A 14,555-nucleotide genomic window follows, 5' to 3' on the forward strand; every position below is an offset into this window, starting at 1 on the left:
TCATCAAGCCGAAGGATACTTTGAGAAGTACCAATTTTATCCTTCATTCCTGTTTCATGAGCACTCCTTTTTCTCATTTTAAAAATTCCCATTTTACTTTCCTCTTTGTTTAGGCGGACTCACCTCAAAGGGCGCTGAGTGTCTGTTGAGGGTGTTTCCTCACAGTGTTCCCGTCCACTTCTGCACAGGGAGCTCTAGGATCCTCTTCTGTTTTCCTCTGCTCCCCTTTTGTCCCCTGGATGCCCCACAGTGGCCACGTCACAGTCTGGCCTGGCCTGTGTCGGCATCACCTGGGCAGGCTGGGCTGTACACCTGCTTTCTGATTAGGCAGCACTGGCACAGAGCCCTGGATTTGAAGTCTCCGTTTCTCCAGGAAGATGGCGGTTCCGGTCTGTGAATCACTTAATGACTGACGATTGTGCTGCTAATCCACAGTGACCTCTTTGGAAGCTCAATCTGATGACCCTCTTGACTCAAGAGTTGCTATGTCCTCCTTGTATAATAAAGCCCACACCCTTCAGTCAGAGGTTTTTGTTTTGTTGTTGTTGTTGTTTTCGAGACAGGGTTTCTCTGTATAGCCCTGGCTGTCCTGCAACTCACTCTGTAGACCAGGCTGGCCTCGAACTCAGAAATCCACCTGCCTCTGCCTCCCAAGTGCTGGGATTAAAGGCGTGCGCCACCACTGCCTGGCAAGTCAGATTACTGTGCTGTCACTTTCTGTGTCACACGGAGAAGTCCCATGATGCACTATGCATGCTACACACTCCTGTTTTCTCATTATTTTAAATGCTCTCCTCTTACATGGGCAGCCCAACAAATACCTTTGAAACAAATAGTTGCTCAGCTGTTAGAAGCTCGCAGCATGTACCTCATTTCCCTTTCTTCTGTTTCTTTGGGTGGTTTTATCTTGTACTTAATGACACCTTTAGCAATTTCAACATACTTCACACATGTAGGATGCACTCAGCTCTCTCTTCAGTGGTACACACGACTCTATTTCTGCACTGGGATGTTTTCTGTTAGCTCGTGTTTTCCCTCCCAGCTCCAAGCTCCCAGAATAACAACTCCAAGACTTATATTTATTTACAAATGCCTAGGCCAAAGCTTTGCGTATTCTCCAACTAGCTCGCAATTTAATATTTTGTTTATTCTGAGTTCTCCCATGTGGCTAGTTACCTCTGCTCAGCTTTCATGAGTCTGTCCTCCTTAAGGGTCCTGGGGACAATCCTCTGTGCTCCTCTCTATCCCAGAATCCTTTGTTCTTACTGGAATTCCCACCTCCTATTTCCTGCCTAAGCTAATAGGCCAACAGCATTTTTTTATTGACAGGTGAATAGTTTTATAGAGTACACAAGGCATTATCTTTACATTATCTCTACACATTTGTGATGTTTTGTTCATGGGAAGGGGCAGCCATTCCAGTTAGCTTCCTGGCTTCTCTCTGACCCTTTGTTCTTCAATTGTTCACGGAAACAAGGAACAACTACAGAGCTCAGCCAATTTGAAAGAGGGGTTAGTCCTAGGACTTGGACACAACCACAGACTTTCTCCACTTAGGAGCTACTGCTTGAAAGATGTAGACCCCACCTCCTTGCACAAATTATCTCTATCGCTCAAGCCTGGATCAGCACACCCTGCCTCAAGGTTATTGAACTACTTGGGGGACTCTAGCAGTCATATGGGTCAGTCTCTGAATTATTACAAGTTTTTTTATTAAAATGTCACAATCCAGCTAAGGTATTCTTTGGTCTCTACCTAATATTGCAAGTTCCTTCGCAACACTTCCTAGCTACTTTCTAACGTTAGCTCTCTTTAGTCACTGCGTTAGTCAGCTTTCTATTTCTGTAACAAATGCCCAAGTTAAATAAGAGGTATATTTTGGTACGCAGGTTTTAATGCAAGTTTTGGGCCCATGTTAAGGCAAGATATAGCAGGTAGCCCATGGACAAGCAAGTTGTTCATCTCATGGTGGAGATGAAACGATGTGTGTGTGTGTGTGTGTGTGTGTGTGTGTGTGTGTGTGTGTGCTGGTTTCTGACAATACTCTTCAGGAGCTTATTGCCTAGTAGGACCCACAGTGCTGGGACAGAGGGTAGGAAGCGTGGGGGAACCTATTACAGTCCCATTATCACCCATACAAAGCCACATGGGATTCTCATGCCTCAAGTTCAGAGGGCAGGCTCCCTAAAGCTTTGGTTCTGTTCTTCAGTTACAACACTCACCGACTCCACTATGGTATTATCAGTGGGTTTGTGGAAGAGTCACTCTACCAGCCAAGCTTAGATTGATTGGCAACAAACTTCTGAGGCAGAGAAGAAGAATATCCATCAGATCCCAGACTAGGCAAGAATTTTCCTCTTAGAATGAGTCCGAATTCAGACAGTAGGTCCCTTCTCAAGATAATTCCTGGCTAAAGCACCATGAGGGCTTGCTGGGAGATGAAGTGAATTTCTTTTCCAAAGCAGATTCATGCTTCTTATCTATTTAGAGCACAAAACTGAAAACCTCTCAGTAACTTTCTAACACACAGAATTGCCTGTACCTGCACTGATATCTGCTTTTCCTTTCTCTTTTGTTTTCTGTGCTATCTCAGAACTCTGTTTTTGTTACTTTTTTTTTTTTCATTTCCAATTTTTTTAAATTAGGTATTTTCTTCATTTACATTTCAAATGCTATCCCAAAAGTCCCCCATTCCCTCCTCCCTCACCTACCAAAGAACTCAAGAAGGCGGGCTCCAGAAAATCAAATAACCCCATTAAAAACGGGGCTCAGAGTTTAAACAAAGAATTCTCACCTGAGGAATACCGAATGGCTGAGAAGCACCTGAAAAAATGTTCAGCATCCTTAATCATCAGGGAAATGCAAATCAAAACAACCCTGAGATTCCACCTCACACCAGTCAGAATGGCTAAGATCAAAAATTCAGGTGACAACAGATGCTGGCGTGGATGTGGAGAAAGAGAAACACTCCTCCATTGTTGGTGGGATTGTAAGCTTGTACAACCAACCACTCTGGAAATTAGTCTGGTGGTTCCTCAGAAAATTGGACATAGGACTTTTTTCTAAAAGAACTGAAGCTTCCATTTTCTACTGTTGAATTTCAGTGTTATACTGTGGTTGTGCAATTTTTTTTTTTTTTTTTTTTTTGAGACAGGGTTTCTCTGTGTAGTCCTGGCTGTCCTGGAACTCACTCCGTAGATCAGGCTGGCCTCAAACTCAGAAATCCACCTGCCTCTGCCTCCCAAGTGTTGGGATTAAAGGTGTGTGCCACCACTGCCTGGCATGGTTGTGCACTTGATCTTCAGTGACCCGTTGCATTGTGGGGAAGAGAAGCAGATGAGTGTTGGGCTTCATTCAGCCACCTTGTAAAACCCTTGGAAAATCAAACTGCTTATTTCTGAACCCCATCCTAGTATCTTCACTGTTTTCCTGCCAGAGTTGCTCATACCCGACTCCATGAGCTTTTGTGAAGGTAGTTGTTATTCAAGTGGCTGCTGCATTTGGCATCCCAATGGAGGACCTTAGCTGCCATCTTGCCTTGCCCTACATTTTAACAAGTAACCCACTTTTTACTGAATGACTTCAATTCTTTTTAATGGTGATAAGCTGAAGACCAAGATTTTCATGTCTGGCCTTTGGGGGTTTCTTCAGATCTGAAATTATAGCAGACCATTGTCTGTTGCCCTTTGTTAAAAGCAATGATTCAAGAGGGAAGCATGTTTGAGTCTTTTATTTCAATAGTTGAATCAGTATTAAGACCAAAGCTGCACTCATTGTGGACTGGAGTAGAATTTTGGGTATGGGCATGTTAAAAGATTTAGCACTGAACAGATTTTGCTATTCATTAAAACACCTGTATTTTTTCTTTTCTTCTCTTTTCTTTTTAACATCATCCTATTAACACATGTAAAACTTTGAGATTCAGTATTAGGTAAACTGGTACCACATTTAGCTATGTCCTCCAACCATCCATTACCAATACTTCCAATAGGATAGTGATGAACCAAGGCCCCTAAGTCTTCAGCATTGAGTTTAGAGTCAAAAGATGTTGCTATTACTTAAAAAGTATTTGTTTTTAACTTTTAAAACATGGGACTAATATAAATATGAGGGATATGTCAGCATATTATAATGTAAAGTAAATAATCTTTTCTTAGTTTTATTAAAACACAAAAACCTTAATGGAAGAAAACAATTGTACAGGTTGTCTGTCAGTGTCTTGCTGCTGACAAGTATGCCTTTGACTTTGCCCTTAATTTCATTTAATGCTGATATAAGAATGAGGCTGCCCACCTCACAAAAGTAGTGTGAAAGACCTGAGTTTTGACAGACCAGGATTTCATTAACTCAAGTGATTTGAGGCAAATATTATTTGCTAGTTTTTTTTTTTTTTGAACTAAGAAGAATCTTTACTATCATGAAGTAAAAAAAAACAAAAACAAAAACAAAAACCCTTCCCTAAAAAATATGTGCCACAGGAGTAAAAATACATTTGAGAATCAACAGAAAAGACTATAAACCTTAAAGAAAGACATGATTCAGTCCTATTCATCCTACAGAGAGGTGAAAACTTTATAGGTCAGGTGTAAAACATCACAGAGTCATGTTATCAGTAAGTGGATTGTTTGCATGCTCTCTTTTTTTCTCTTGAGACCAGTAGTTACCAGCATGGGTCATTGTGTTTCTCTGGTGACATGTGGAGACATTTAAGTGTCCCCAATGAGATTGCTGGTGCCATGTATGGAATTAGGTTCAGGAAAGTACCATTAGCACTCTGGATAATGACCACACACTTTCAGAGGAGTCTGAAATGTGAACACATTTTCACAAGTCGTGGGTAATTATTTAGACCAGTCTTTGGCCAGCTCAGCTCCTTTACGTGGTTTCTAATATGGCCCCACATTAGGATGTTATGAAATACATGACTACTAAGATCTCTGAACTTCATCTTACTTATGGAAAGCACACGTCATGTGGTTTGTTTCATGAAATAAGCTGAACATATGATGTAGACACATTGGGTAGGGCTGAGCTTGAGAAACACTGAAGAACTCTGTGAACTGATTCCCTCTGAATCTTCCCATGAAGATTGTTGATAAGGAGGCAACCAAGGTAAAGGGCTGCGGTTCAGCGGTAAAACTCTTACTGAGCTTGTGCAAGATCCTAGGCTTCCTTCCCAGCATCACTGAGAACGGGAGCAACCTAGTGCATGTCCGTTTAGCTCTTAAAAACGCCTTGGATGCATTTAGAGTCAACTTTTGTACCACTGTTTGTGAAAATATTGAGAAAGTTGAATATTTCTATGTAAAATATGGTTACAAACTTATTTTTTTTTCAATTTGCTGATTAAAATTTCCATAAAAATCATTGCAGTTATCTGTTCTTGGAGTAAGAATCTGATTGGATATAATGAGCATTATCAAAGGCATTTCCTGCCTATTTACTCCGTAAGGGACTCTCTTGAAGTAAATACTGTGTATACGTCATAAAATATGAAAGCAAACGGACTTGTACAACTTTGTCATCGAGGACCATGTTATATTTTAAATAACATTGTATGTGAAGGCAGAAATGCCGGGTTTGCATGCTGGCTGACTGTACCTCAAACAGCTGTGAATGAAAGCTTGGTTCACAGGGTCGAATTCCTGGGAGACGGCCGAGGCTGTGGGGAGCAGGGTCCAGTGCATGTCTTTAGATCATAAGCATCGATGCCCTCAGAAGTGATTGTTGTGTGTATGCCATCATCCTTACTTCTGTTTCTGATGTGTTAAAGCTCTGACCACTTGCTTCTCTCCCCGTCCCAGCTATGATGAGTCATTTTCGTCAGAGGCTGAAGCACACGGCCGCTTCAGCTATGCCTTGAACTTTGAGAACTATGAGCTCAACCAACCTTGCCCTTTTAAACATTTAATTGACTTGGGTATTTCATTGTAGTAATGTGAAACTCACTAATACAAAGGGCACAAAACAGGTAGACTAAAGGATCTATAGTCCAGGGGAGGAACCCTTGCCTAGCATGCAAAAGATTTGACACAACATAAACAACATAAAAGTACAAAACAGGGCAAACTTTTCTGTATCAACTTCAAATTTTAGTTGAGAAAAATTAAAAATTAGTGTGAATAATTGCTGGTAGTAGCAGGACTTCAGATTAGCGTTAGAAACACAAAATCTGAACATGTTCATCTTCTTGAAAATAAAGATGCCATTTGAAGTTTTAAAGTTAAAGTTTTCATCTCAAAGCTATAATTTTCTTGCTGTAAAATTCAGTGGTCAATCAAGCCGATAAAAGGTTTAGGTACAAAAGATGACCATGGTTATACTCAATTGCCTAATTTGGAAAAAGTTTCCTACAAACAGCTGCCAAATCTCCTGTTTGGCAAGAACTTCCCTTTTCTTTGGCCACTTCGGGTCATTCATTGGATTGAAGGACCTATTTGCTCCCTGCCCAATCACAGGGTGAGGAAAATTCCAATTTTCTAGAGAGGGGAATTCACGTGACCTTTTTCACCCTGAAAGTGAGATGAGAGCTTTGCGATTTAATTTCATCAAGCCGAAGGATACTTTGAGAAGTACCAGTTTTATCCTTCATTCCTGTTTCATGAGCACTCCTTTTTCTCATTTTAAAAATTCCCATTTTACTTTCCTCTTTGTTTAGGCGGACTCAGCTCAAAGGGCACTGAGTATCTGTTGAGGGTGTTTCCTCACGGTGTTCCCGTCCACTTCTGCACAGGGAGCTCTAGGATCCTCTTCTGTTTTCCTCTGCTCCCCTTTTGTCCCCTGGATGCCCCACAGTGGCCACGTCACAGTCTGGCCTGGCCTGTGTCGGCATCACCTGGAAGGGCTGGGCTGTACTCCTGCTTTCTGATTAAGCAGCACTGGCACAGAGCCCTGGATTTGAAGTCTCTGTTTCTCGAGGAAGATGGTGGTTCCGGTCTGTGAATCACTTACTGACTGACGATTGTGCTGCTAATCCACAGTGACCTCTTTGGAAGCTCAATCTGATGACCCTCTTGACTCAAGAGTTGCTATGTCCTCCTTGTATAATAAAGCCCACACCCTTCAGTCAGAGGTTTTTGTTTTGTTGTTGTTGTTGTTTTCGAGACAGGGTTTCTCTGTATAGCCCTGGCTGTCCTGGAACTCACTCTGTAGACCAGGCTGGCCTTGAATTCAGAAATCCACCTGCCTCTGCCTCCCAAGTGCTGGGATTAAAGGCGTGTGCCACCACCGCCTGGCAAGTCAGATTACTGTGCTGTCACTTTCTGTGTCACACTGGGAAATCCCATGATGCACTATGCATGCTACACACTCCTGTTTTCTCATTATTTTAAATGCCTCCTCTTACATGGGCAGCCCAACAAATACCTTTGAAACAAATAGTTGCTCGGCTGTTAGAAGCTAGCAGCATGTACCTCATTTCCCTTTCTTCTGTTTCTTTGGGTGGTTTTATCTTGTACTTACTGACACCTTTAGCAATTTACTTCACACATGTAGGATGCACTGAGCTCTCTCTTCAGTGGTACACACGACTCTATTTCTGCACTGGGATGTTTTCTGTTAGCTCGTGTTTTCCCTCCCAGCTCCAAGCTCCCAGAATAACAACTCCAAGACTTATATTTATTGACAAATGCCTAGGCCAAAGCTTTGCGTATTCTCCAACTAGCTCGTAATTTAACATTTTGTTTATTCTGAGTTCTCCCATGTGGCTAGTTACCTCTGCTCAGCTTTCATGAGTCTGTCCTCCTTAAGGGTCCTGGGGACAATCCCCTGTGCTCCTCTCTATCCCAGAATCCTTTGTTCTTACTGGAATTCCCACCTCCTATTTCCTGCCTAAGCTAATAGGCCAACAGCATTTTTTTATTGACAGGTGAATAGTTTTATAGAGTATACAAGGCATTATCTTTACATTATCTCTACACGTTTGTGATGTTTTGTTCATAGGAAGGGGCGGCCATTCCAGTTACCTTCCTGAGTTCTCTCTGACCCTTTGTTCTTCAATTGCTCACGGAAACAAGGAACAACTACAGAGCTCAGCCAATTTGAAAGAGGGGTTAGTCCTAGGACTTGGACACAACCACAGACTTTTTCCACTTAGGAGCTACTGCTTGAAAGATGTAGACCCCACCTCCTTGCACAAATTATCTTTATCCCTCAAGCCTGGATCAGCACACCCTGCCTCAAGGTTATTGAACTGCTTGGGGGACTCTAGCAGTCATATGGGTCAGTCTCTGAATTATTACAAGTTTTTTATTAAAATGTCACTCTCCAGCTAAGGTATTCTTTGGTCTCTACCTAATATTGCAAGTTCCTTCGCAACACTTCCTAGCTACCTTCTAACGTTAGCTCTCTTTAGTCACTGCGTTAGTCAGCTTTCTATTTCTGTAACAAATGCCCAAGTTAAATAAGAGGTATATTTTGGTACGCAGGTTTTAATTCAAGTTTTGGGCCCATGTTAAGGCAAGATACAGCAGGTAGCCCATGGTCAAGCAAGTTGTTCATCTCATCATGGTGGAGATGAAACGATGTGTGTGTGTGTGTGTGTGTGTGTGTGTGTGTGTGTGTGTGCTGGTTTCTGACAATACTCTTCAGGAGCTTATTGCCTAGTAGGACCCACAGTGCTGGGATGGAGGGTAGGAAGTGTGGGGGAACCTATTACAGTCCCATTATCACCCATACAAAGCCACATGGGATTCTCATGCCTCAAGTTCAGAGGGCAGGCTCCCTAAAGCTTTGGTTCTGTTCTTCAGTTACAACACTCACCGACTCCACTATGGTATTATCAGTGGGTTTGTGGAAGAGTCACTCTACCAGCCAAGCTTAGATTGATTGGCAACAAACTTCTGAGGCAGAGAAGAAGAATATCCATCAGATCCCAGACTAGGCAAGAATTTTCCTCTTAGAATGAGTCCGAATTCAGACAGTAGGTCCCTTCTCAAGATAATTCCTGGCTAAAGCACCATGAGGTTTTGCTGGGAGATGAAGTGAATTTCTTTTCCAAAGCAGATTCATGCTTCTTATCTATTTAGAGCACAAAACTGAAAACCTCTCAGTAACTTTCTAACACACAGAATTGCCTGTACCTGCACCAATATCTGCTTTTCCTTTCTCTTTTGTTTTCTGTGCTATCTCAGAACTCTGTTTTTGTTACTTTTTTTTTTTCATTTCCAATTTTTTAAAATTAGGTATTTTCTTCATTTACATTTCAAATGCTATCCCAAAAGTCCCCCATTCCCTCCTCCCTCCCCTACCAAAGAACTCAAGAAGGCGGACTCCAGAAAATCAAATAACCCCATTAAAAACGGGGCTCAGAGTTTAAACAAAGAATTCTCACCTGAGGAATACCGAATGGCTGAGAAGCACCTGAAAAAATGTTCAGCATCCTTAATCATCAGGGAAATAATGCAAGTCAAAACAACCCTGAGATTCCACCTCACACCAGTCAGAATGGCTAAGATCAAAAATTCAGGTGACAGCAGATGCTGGCGAGGATGTGGAGAAAGAGAAACACTCCTCCATTGTTGGTGGGATTGTAAGCTTGTACAACCAACCACTCTGGAAATTAGTCTGGTGGTTCCTCAGAAAATTGGACATAGGACTTTTTTCTAAAAGAACTGAAGCTTCCATTTTCTACTGTTGAATTTCAGTGTTATACTGTGGTTGTGCAATTTTTATTTTATTTATTTATTTATTTATTTATTTATTTATTTATTTATTTATTTATTTTGAGACAGGGTTTCTCTGTGTAGTCCTGGCTGTCCTGGAACTCACTCCATAGATCAGGCTGGCCTCAAACTCAGAAATCCACCTGCCTCTGCCTCCCAAGTGTTGGGATTAAAGGTGTGTGCCACCACTGCCTGGCATGGTTGTGCACTTGATCTTCAGTGACCCGTTGCATTGTGGGGAAGAGAAGCAGATGAGTGTTGGGCTTCATTCAGCCACCTTGTAAAACCCTTGGAAAATCAAACTGCTTATTTCTGAACCCCATCCTAGTATCTTCACTGTTTTCCTGCCAGAGTTGCTCATACCCGACTCCATGAGCTTTTGTGAAGGTAGTTGTTATTCAAGTGGCTGCTGCATTTGGCATCCCAATGGAGGACCTTAGCTGCCATCTTGCCTTGCCCTACATTTTAACAAGTAACCCACTTTTTACTGAATGACTTCAATTCTTTTTAATGGTGATAAGCTGAAGACCAAGATTTTCATGTCTGGCCTTTGGGGGTTTCTTCAGATCTGAAATTATAGCAGACCATTGTCTGTTGCCCTTTGTTAAAAGCAATGATTCAAGAGGGAAGCATGTTTGAGTCTTTTATTTCAATAGTTGAATCAGTATTAAGACCAAAGCTGCACTCATTGTGGACTGGAGTAGAATTTTGGGTATGGGCATGTTAAAAGATTTAGCACTGAACAGATTTTGCTATTCATTAAAACACCTGTATTTTTTCTTTTCTTCTCTTTTCTTTTTAACATCATCCTATTAACACATGTAAAACTTTGAGATTCAGTATTAGGTAAACTGGTACCACATTTAGCTATGTCCTCCAACCATCCATTACCAATACTTCCAATAGGATAGTGATGAACCAAGGCCCCTAAGTCTTCAGCATTGAGTTTAGAGCCTAATAAAGAAGATAAACACCAAGAAATCACACAGAAGTGTGATGAGCATCTGGATCCCCGCAGCATGCCTGCCATATAGGATAAGAAATAATAAAATGAGGTACTAGGAATTACAACACAGGATCAAGCCCATTCAAAAACTTTTGCTCTGACCAAGGTGAGGTAAAAGCCAAGAAGTGTTATTAGCTATCAACAAGAAAGTAAGAACAGACTGGTTTAGGCAGAGGTAATTAGAATGTTCAAAAGCTTATCAGGCAGCGGAATGTACTAGAGTATGGATAAAAGGTAGAATTTTAAGAGATAGGCAGTGCCCAGCCTTTGAAGCATCATGGTAAAGAGTTTATATTTCATCCCTACTGGAATAGAAAGTCATTCAAAAGTTTCAAATAGAGTCCCCTATAGGGAAAATGTTTTGTATTGAATAATATAAGCAGTAACTGAGATCTCGACTGGGTGCTGCTTCTCACCTAGCTTCCTACCAAGAGGCTAATCTCTAAACAAGCAGACAAAACTAGTTAAGCTTAGCTGAACTGTAGAGTCTATTCAAGTGGTTACAGTTCAGTTCACAAAAGATTGATCGCATTAGTGTTTTCAAAATGTAATCTATTGTATCACTCTATTGCACCGTGGTGTTGTTTCTATTCACAGAGGCAATACCACTAGCTACTTGCTAAAAGCTGAGGTTCTGGTCCACACTAGACACCTTGATTCAGCACGTCTCAGTTGATTCTAATGCATGTTAAAAGCTTGAGAATGACAAAACCAGACAGTAACTAGTAGGAAAAACAAACTAGACCTGTGATTTGTAAGCAGAGTAGATATTAATGTTTCACTAAAATTTCTTTTGTTTTGTTAGAAGCATTTATATGTGCATATTGGACTTTAGGCTATCAAAATGATTACAGGTTCTTAATTAATGAGGTCTGAATGAAGGAAAGTTGAAGATTGCCTCCTGGAGTGTTTGTTGGGCAGTGGGCATGGGGGAATAAAGGGAGTGGGAGAAAACCCATGTACCACCAGAGTTCCAGTGCTCTTGGCAAGTGGACGAGGAAGACTGCCGCACTTGGCCCCCGGTGGGTGTCTGGCTGTGGGAAGCCACGGAATCCCAGCTCATGGGTGGGGGGGGGAGTTGGACAAGGGGTAGTCCTAGGTAACAGGTTCTCAGTCTCAGGCATCCCAGACACCACTGGACACTGTGGAAGAGCTGAGAACAAAATCGGGGACCCCAGGGATGGCTCAGTCAGCCCAGGGGCCAAAGGGAGGAGAGGGGGTGCTGGATGGTCCCCACGCGGGTGAGAATACTTGGTCTGGTCCGTGGCTGGAACGCAGGAAGGCCTCCCACCTCTCCTTAGGGGAAAACCTATCCCATTTTTCAAGCATGGTGGGCCTTGATGATCAGAGACAGTCTGTGGTTTTAGTGCTTTATTGTAGAAAGGCAGGGAAAAGAGAGGAGGCAAAAAGAAAGAGAGAGAAGCCAGACCCATCAGAATGGCTAATGTCAAAAACTCAGGAGTTAGCACATGCTGCTAAATTTGTGAAGCATGGGGAACACTCCTCCACTGCTGGTGGGATTGCAAACTTGTACACGTACTCTAGAAATTAATTTGGCAGTTTCTCAGAAGATTGGAGATAGTTCTACCTCAAGATTCAGCTATACCACTCCTGCGCATATACCCAAAAGATGCACCACCATCCCACCAGGACACTGCTCAACTATGTTCATAACAGCTTATTCATAATAGCCAGACACTGGAAACAACCTAGAGGTCCCTTAACTGAAGAACAGATAAAGAAAATGTGGTTCATTTACACAGTGGAATACTACTTAGCCAATAAAAAAAAAAAAAAAGGTCATCATCAATTTCACAGGCAATTGGAAGGGACTAGAAAATATCATCCTGAGTGAGGTAACACAGACCCAAGAGGACATGCATGTAATGTACTCATAAGTAAATATTATTCACAAAGTACAGGATAGCCATGCTGTAATCAACAGATCCAAAGAAGCCAAACAAGGGGGGCCTAAGGCAGGATGGTTGAATCTTTCTTAGAAGGGGAATCAAAATAGATACTGGAGGTCGATGGAAGGGGGAACTGAGTGGAAGAGGGGCTGGGGAAGGGAGCAGGGTGGATGGTGGGTTCATATGTAGAGAGAACAGGGGAGAGAGAAAGGGGATTGGCAGTGGGAGGCAATCTCTAGAGACTTGGGATGGGAGGAGGCCCCAGAGCGTCTATGGGGGTGACTCTAGCTGAGACTCCTAGCTATGGAAGATATGGGTCTTGAAGTGGCTACTTCCTGTAGCCAGGCAGGACTCTCAGTGGAGGGATAAGAACAACAACCCACCCATAAAACTTTCTAACCAAAATGTGTCCTGTCTACAATATGTGTAGGGACAAAGACAGAGTAGGGACTGAGGTAATGGCCAACCAGTGACTGTCCCAAATTGAAACTCATCCCATGGGCAAGAACCAACCCCTACACTATTAATGATACTCTGTTATGCTTGCAGACAGGAACCTAGCATAATTGTCCTCTGAGAGGTACCATCCAGCAACCAATGGAAAAAGATGCAGACTCACACCCAAACAATAGTTGGAGCTCTGGGACCTGAAGAGGACAGGGACTCCATAGGAAGACCAACAGAGTCAGCTTACCTGGACTCTAGAGGTCTTCCAGAGACTGAACCACCAAACAAAGAGTAAGCACAGGCTGGATCTAAGCTCCCTGCACATATGGAGCAGATGAGCAGCTTGGTCTTTATGCAAATCTTCCAAGAACTGGAGCAGGGGCTGTGCCTGAGGACCTCATGCCCTTAAATGGGTTGCCATGTCTGGCCTCAGTGGAAGGGGATGTACCTAGTCCTGCAGTGACTTGGTGTGTGTGTGTGTGTGTGTGTGTGTGTGTGTGTGTGTGTGAGAATGACACCTATGGGGGCTTCCCTTTCTCAAAAGTAAAGAGGAAGGTAGAATGGGAGTATGTGTGAGGGGATTCTGGGAGGTGAGGAAGGGTTGATATTGGGCTGTAAAGTGAATAAAAAAAACCACTGGAGGTGGGGGGCAAGACAGGAGATAATCTAAAGTTGTGGTATTCCTCTTGTATTTTCCATATTGAAAGACATATTCATAGGAGGCTGAGTTAAAACACATTATAATAAGCAGAGGTATGAAGTAAATAGATGCATTTATTTTAAGAGGTACCAAAAGACCCCACAAAAGACCTTAAAGACTATAGAAGCTCCACAGTTGGTTAGGCAATGGGGAGGTGAAGGTGTTTCTTGACCCGTATCATGTGAAGGCTCACCAACAATGCAAAGATCAGGGATGCACTAAGTCCAGAATGAGGCATGGGGGAAAAGTGTCTGAGTCGGGTAGATTGTGCAATAGGAGACTTGGAAGAACCATGGAACAGTGGACAAGACTTATTGGCTGATGTACTCATTTGGGTTTTATCGGAATGGCACTGAATCAACAAATCATGAAAAAAAATGTTTCCATTTCTTTTGTGTAAGATATCTAGAAGCCAGACATGGTGGGGCATCCCTGAAATCCTAGCACTCAGTAGGCAGAGATAGGAGAATCAGGAGTTCAAGGGTATCCTCAGCTACATAGTGATTTCAAGACTATCCTAGGCTACACGAAGCCCTGTCTCAAGAACAAACAAAAAAGAAAGCTATTTAGTGTTTACCAAGTATGTACACACACAATACAAAGGTTTCCATTTTTAGTCAATGAAGAATTTCTGTAATTTTCAAAGACCTAACTCCCTTCATAGTGATTCAAAAAACTTTTTTGCTTGAAATATCTCTGTTCCTGAATGACCTTAACAACTGGGATTTTAATGATAAGTATAACATTGAAATGGAACAATTATTTTGCTATTACCAACCAAACATCTGATAGACTGCTAATGCCCAAAATATATAAAGAACTCAAACTAG

The sequence above is a fragment of the Mus musculus genome, chromosome 10 (genome assembly GCF_000001635.26).
Source record: "Mus musculus strain C57BL/6J chromosome 10, GRCm38.p6 C57BL/6J".
Lineage (NCBI taxonomy): Eukaryota > Metazoa > Chordata > Mammalia > Rodentia > Muridae > Mus > Mus musculus.